The sequence below is a fragment of the Castor canadensis genome, chromosome 16 (assembly GCF_047511655.1).
Source record: "Castor canadensis chromosome 16, mCasCan1.hap1v2, whole genome shotgun sequence".
In the NCBI taxonomy this organism is placed as follows: Eukaryota; Metazoa; Chordata; class Mammalia; order Rodentia; family Castoridae; genus Castor; species Castor canadensis.
The window spans coordinates 20,146,267-20,153,210 of record NC_133401.1 but is presented as its reverse complement, the minus strand read 5'-3'; the positions used below and the strand labels follow the sequence as shown (position 1 = coordinate 20,153,210).

Here is a 6,944-nt window from a genome sequence, read left to right as displayed (position 1 = left end):
TTACATGCTAATAAAAATACCCATAATTCCATTACTGAAAGATCTGGTACGGATTTTTCTAGTTGACTGTAGATGATCCTAAGTCAAAGTTAAATACCTAAAATCGGCAGTATGTTCTCAATTTTCATTGGGCTATAGGCCAGCAATTGAAGGAAGGATCCCCAATATACCACAGAGTGTAAGTCTGACAAATCTTCCTTACTGGTCTCCATGTGGCTTCTACTGATACAGTGATGGGGAGAGAGGGGTTGAATGTCACATCTCTTTATTGCAGCACTGAGATGGAGTCATGTTTTCTTTCTTTATTATATTCATACAAGAAATTGCTCTAATTCATATAGATACATTCTTATAACTATTCTTGAGTTTTGTCCTAAGATATCATTAAGTTGTTTTGATCTTTTGACTTGTTGCCTGATTAACCTTGGGTGTACACCCACTTTTGATCCATTTCATAGTACTAGATAATATGTTCCCATATTGGGGGGATTTCAGCCTGGCTGATGGGAATAAGTCTTATTCCTAGTCTTAGGAACTTCTAGGTATTGTTTCCTCTCTGATCCTTATAGGTGATTATTTCCACATGCATCCATTGATCATGGTCTCAGGAGACACTTGAATTTCTCTGGAGTTTCCTTCCTCTGACAGTCCTCTCTTATCAAGTATTGAATCGCAGTATCTCTGCATATTTCAACTTTGTTCTACCTAGTCACAGTCTGTCTCTGCAACTCAGGGAGAGAGCCACATTGCACAGGCATCAGCCTCCTTATCATATTGCTTGTGCTACATTTCTTAGAGAACTCCATGTCCTTCAATGTGTGGAGCCCAAGGTCCTTAATATGGTTGTTGTATGTACCATAATTTGTGCACATTATGCCCAGCAGGAAGGATACAGCCATCCTTGTGTCTCCATCTCAGTCAGGGGCTGACTTGGTATCTTATTCATACAATTGCTTTTTACAGTCACTCTCACAAATTCAGTCCATAGGAAATTAGCTGTCTGGTGACATTCTGTCCTCAAAGAAGACTGTGCATGCACTGATATTACATCATTCTTGGGCACAGACTCAATAATCTATTGTTTCCTTTCCATTGGAAAACATGAGATTTCTTCTCCATGACTATTGTCTGAGTCATTATTACAAATTCTCCTGCCTGAGTTTCTCTTCCATTAAGGATATGTTTGAACAACTCTACAGCCTGTCTCCTGTGTTCTCACTGTCCTCACCAGGGATTCATTGATTCTCTGCAAAGTCTGCTTGCTCTACCAACTCCCCATTACCAGTGAGAATCTCACTGCCCTGAAGGTTGTCCACATCCTCTCTGGTCCCTGTGTATGGCTTGGAGCTGCTGCTGTCTCCCTTCACAAATTCTAGCTCTGGATTCAAAGATGAGCTGCAGACTAGAGAGGAACACCTGACTTACAGGATTCAAGAACTTTGTGCACATAAAAATCACATGACTGGGGCAGTCATATTGCTGAATTTCTCGTGTGTGTTGCCTACAATTTACACCCTCAAAGAGACACACACGTTTCAAAGATAACTATTCAACTGAAAAAAGTACCCACAATCCCATTATCGAAGGCTATTGATAATGTATTTTTAGAGTTCAATACAGGGATTTTAGAATTCAAAACTTGCTCTCTTAAAACAGGAACTTCCTGCTGTCTATGATTATGCTGAGGTCCAAAAATTAAGGGAAGGCTCACATGATAGAACCTGCATAGAACTTTGAAGGACCCTCATCATGTCTACCCAGGTGGTTTCCACTGAGCCACGAAGTAGACTAGAGTGCAGGAATTTTTCACATCTGTTTAAGGCATGTGTTGAAATATCACATTGGTTATGTATTTTTGCTTTATTCTGATGATATGGCCAACTGTTATAGCTATTCTTGAGTTTTGTTCTACCATATAGTTATATGTTTTATATAGACATTATTTGATCCTTGTCTGTTTTGACCTTTAGCTTTGTAAGCAGGAGACTGAGTAGCATATACCATGCATGTAGTTTTGCTTATTTTGCAAGTCATCAATCATAGGTCCCAGGATTTGGGGTTTATTTCTGTCTGTCTATTCCCTGCAGTGGACAAGTGCTAGTGTTTTCTCCCCTCTAATTCTTTCAAGTGGTTATTTCCCCATCTTCAGGGAGTTCCCTCAGTTCATCTGCTGATTGCTTCTCTGCAGGACACTGGAGGGGATCCTGTGAAGTTCTCTGGAGTCTCTCTCTCCTACTTTGTGAATCCCCTGCTCACAGCCTCCCTGGTCATTCATTTCAACCAGATTTTCTTAATCCATTCATCAGCAGTGGGGCATTTTGGGAGTTTCCATAGCTTACCTATTGTGAATAATGCTGCAATAAATATGGGTATGCAGGTGCTTTTATTGTAACCTGACTTACATTCATTTGGGTATATCCCTAAGAGTGTTATTTCTTAATTATACAGAAGTTCTGTTTGTATTTTTTGGAGATCTTGCATACTGTTCCCATAGTGGTTGTACTAACCTACATTCCCACCAACAGTGTGTGAGGGTTCTTTTTTCCCTACATTCTCACCAACACTTGCTGTTGTTTGTATTCTCGATGGCAGTCATTTTAACAGGAGTGGGGTGGAAACTTAATGCGGTTTTGATTTGAATTTCCTTGATTGGAATTTCCTTTGAATGGCCAGGAATGTTGAGCATTTCCTCAACAAGAAAAGTCCAGGAACTGATATATTCATTGTTGAATCCTATCACACCTTTAACCTTTCAAGAAGAACCAATACCAATACTTCTTAAACTTTTCTATGAAACCAAAAAGTAAGGAACACTGCTTTTATTCTGTGTAGCCAGTATTACATGAATCTCAAAACTGAACAAGGACACAACAAAAAATGATAATAGGCCAATCTATTATTGCAACCTAATGAACATAGGTGCAAAAGTCCTCAATAAAATATTGGCATACTGAATTCAACAGCATATCAAAATAATCATACATCATGATCAAATCAGATCTATCCTGGGGATGCAGGGATGGATTGGCACATGTAAATCATTAAGTGAAATACACCATATTAACAGAAGCAAAGACAAAAACCACTTGATCATCTTAATAGATGCAGAAAAAGCCTTGGAAAAATTCAACATCCTTTCATGATAAAAGTTCTGATGAAACTAGGAATAGAATGAATGTACCTCAATGTAATAGGGGCTATATATGACAAGCCTGTACTCAACTTCATACTAAAAGGGGAAAAACTGAAACCATTCCCTTAAAGTCAGGAACGAGACAAGGGTGTCCACTCTCTCAACTCTTGCTCAACATAGTCTTAGAATTCTTAGACAGAATAATCAGATAGGAAGAAGAAATAAAAGGAATACAAAGAGAAAAGGAAGAAGTCATGCTATCCCTGTTTTCAGATGACGTGATCTTATACTGAAAAGACTTACCAAAAAACTCCTATGCACCATAAACATCTTCAGCAAACTAGCAGGATACAAAATCAATTCACAAAAATAAGCAGCTTTTCTATATACAAATAATGTACAGGCTGAGAAAAATATAGGAAAACAATTCCACTTAACATAGCCTCAAAAAATACCTAGGGATGAATTTAACAAAGCATGTAAAAGACCTCTACAAAGAAAACTATACACTATTGAATAAATAAATCAAAAAAGACTACAGAAGATGGAAAGAAACTCCCATTTCCATAGAATGGCAGAAATTAACATTGTGAAAATGGCTATATTACCAAAAGCAGTCTACGTGTTCAATGCAATCTCCTTCAAAATCCCAATGACATTCATCACAGAGATTGAAATATCAATAATACAGTTCATTTGGAAGCACAATAGACCACGAATAGCCAAGGCACTACTGAGCAAAAAGATCAATGCTGTAGGTATTACAATACCTAACCTCAAACTATACTACAGAGCCATAACAATACAAATGGCATGATAGTGTAACAAAACAGACGTGAAAAGTAGTGGAACAGGATAGAAGACCCGAATATGAATTCATGCAGCTGTACCCTCCCCCCACTGTGATTTTTGACAAAGGCAACAAAAATACGAAGGAGAAAATGCAACCTCTTCAACAAATGTTGCTGGAAAACTGGATGTCTGCATGCGGAATGCTGAAACTAGATCCATTTCTTTCACCCTGTATAATGATCAACTCAAAGTGCTGTAAGGACCTAAATGTAAGGCCTGAAACTTTGAAGCTTGTGCAGGAAAGAGCAGGAAATACACTGGAACTATTAGGCATGGCAAGGACTTCCAAAATAGAACTCAAGTGGATTAGCAACTAAGAGAAAGTATTACAAGTGGAAATAAATGAAACTAAAAAGCTTCTATACAACAAAAGAAATGGTCACCAGATTGAAAAGGTAGCCCAAAGAATGGGAGAAAATCTTTGCCAGATACACATCTTGCAGGGATTAATTACCAGAATACACATGGAACTCAAAATGCTAAACTCTCCCCAAATCAAAGACATCCAATGAAGAAATGGGCAAATGAACTAAACAGAGATTTTCAAAGGAAGAAGTCCGAATGGGTGAACAATTTTATTAATTTATTTACTTATTTAATTACTTACTCATTTTTATACTGGTATCTTTTTCTTGATGGATTTTGGTCATTTGTTTTTGACAGTTTATTACTATGAGCAATAATTAAGCACTTTCTCACCCTGCTACTATAAAGTTTATTTGAAAACAAGAATGATACCAGTGCCCAGTGTTTATACAAATATGTAAATTAATTTCAAAACTTAAATATAAGTAAATAAAATGACTCCTGTAGCCTTGGAAGGTATTATGTATTTCTTATGAACAATTGTTGAATCTGAACAAATGCATTTAATTGAAAGCATTCTCATAGAATGAATCTAAACAAAAGACACAGCAACATAGTAGGTTGGAGATATCCTTGTGGATGGATTCATGCATGCAGTGAAAGCTACAATTTCACTTCATTCTATTTTAAGGAATAAATGAAGACTTCCAATTCTCTATTTCCACAGCTTCTGTTCCATGTACTTAACTTATATTTGCTTCTAACACAAATATTGTATATGATCTCCTGAAATTTATTTTTTCCTTTTGATCACTAATTTATTCCCAGCACTCAATATATTACCTATAACATGTAAGAAATGAATATATGCTTCTTAAATGGATATCTGAATTATACCAAAGCAACACGGTTAAATAGGAAAGTAATATTACCCACAAGTGTAGTATTAGAGCTTTAAATGTTAAAATTTTTAAAAGAATGAGTGAAGCAGATAGAAATAGTTGTAAAAGAGTATATGTGAAAATAGCAATATGCACAGTATAATAATTTAACAGATAATCATGTAAAATTATTAATTTGACATTATGTACTTTTATTCTTTATTAACATCAAACTCTGAATAACTCAGAAAATGTACAGTGTGTATAAAATCATAACAGCCACATACCAGGGGTTTGGGAGTTGTCTGGCTTGCTTTCCTCAAACAAATTGCAAAGAAGACTCGTCTTTGGCTAATGGAACTGTGTGATGTCAGAATGGCCATTGAGTCCTCTTTGGAGGAAGACATTTTGTGTCTGAAATGGAAAAATAAGTGTGGAAATAATTTTCATATTCTTAACCAGAATGAAAGGACAAATGATTGGGTGACATGATGGAACAATTCCACTAATTCTCTGAAATCTCGGTATTTTTTCAGGTCTAAACCAGTAAAAGGTAATGAGGTTGTTTGAGCCATAAAAAACCACAAAGCAACTCACAAGCAAAAGGATGCTGTGGGTGGCTTTGTTTTCAGGAGATGGCTGTGAAGAGAGGCTGACACTGTGGACATGCTGAGATTGCCTGTGGTGTCTGTGGAGGAGATGCACCATGTACAGACTGGTCCCAATCATGAGAACCACAAAGAGTACATCACAAATAATCATGACACTAAAAAATACATGTAAAAGTTGATGAAAGCCATTAGTTTTACAGTATCCTCAAAAATATCCAGAACCAACCATAGTGGAATTGCTGCTGGCTATTACAGTTTCAATGACTTGGATATAAATCAGCATGTTGATAATCCAGAAGGAAAAGAAAGAAGGGAAGATGCAGGAGGAGAGTTTAGATTTAAGCCACGCCCACTTAGCATTACTGGGACTGATAGTGATGGCTTGAAATATACGCAGGAGAGAGGTGGTGCAGATGGAAAGACCCCACAACTCTGTAGGTGTACAAAACTGCCTTACAACCCACATCATTGGAAAAATGCCCAACTCCAGAGGATGACATGGTGTCTGGTATTAACCTGAACAGGATGGTCAACACATTGACTAGCGACAGGTGTGTGATGATCACATCTCTGGGCTTCTTCAGATGGTATTGAAACCATATGGTGTACAACATAATATGAAGAGCAATATGTTCCCCATGAATCCAAGGGAAATTTCGGATACAAGAAAAAATCCAAAAATTAGGTCACTAGGAAACATTTTCTCTGTGTGGCTTTACATATTTTAACAGAATAAGTCAGTCTTTCAACAAAACATAAAGAGAGTATATTTTGGAATTAATATTAATGGAGGTTGAAAAGGAATAGTGCCTGACAGCTCGGTATAAGGGAGGGTGGTGGAATGTCCAGCCCTTCTGGATGTGTAGATTCCATGGTCAGTTGGGAACTACAGAGTACAGAGAAGATAAATTTCCAGTGCTGTCTCCTGAATTACATTACATAACCAAGTCATATTTGACCCATATCAAAGAAAAATTGCTGTTCAACTTTGTTTGCAATCTTTTATTCAGAGAATTCTATTTTCATATTATAAGTAAACACAAGTTTATCAATAATCCTCTGCTTTGTGAAGCATTTGTATTTTCCCTTCTTTTGGGGGGCTTACTTAATTTTATTTTTAAATTACCATACATAAATAATACATGGGATTTCATTGTGATA

At 36.8% G+C, this 6,944-nt stretch overlaps 1 pseudogene; it reads right to left on the bottom strand.

Moving 5' to 3' along the window:
- Positions 1-5,523: 5,523 nt before the first annotated feature.
- LOC141417893 (vomeronasal type-1 receptor 3-like) lies at positions 5,524-6,483 on the bottom strand (annotated as a pseudogene).
- Positions 6,484-6,944: the final 461 nt, after the last annotated feature.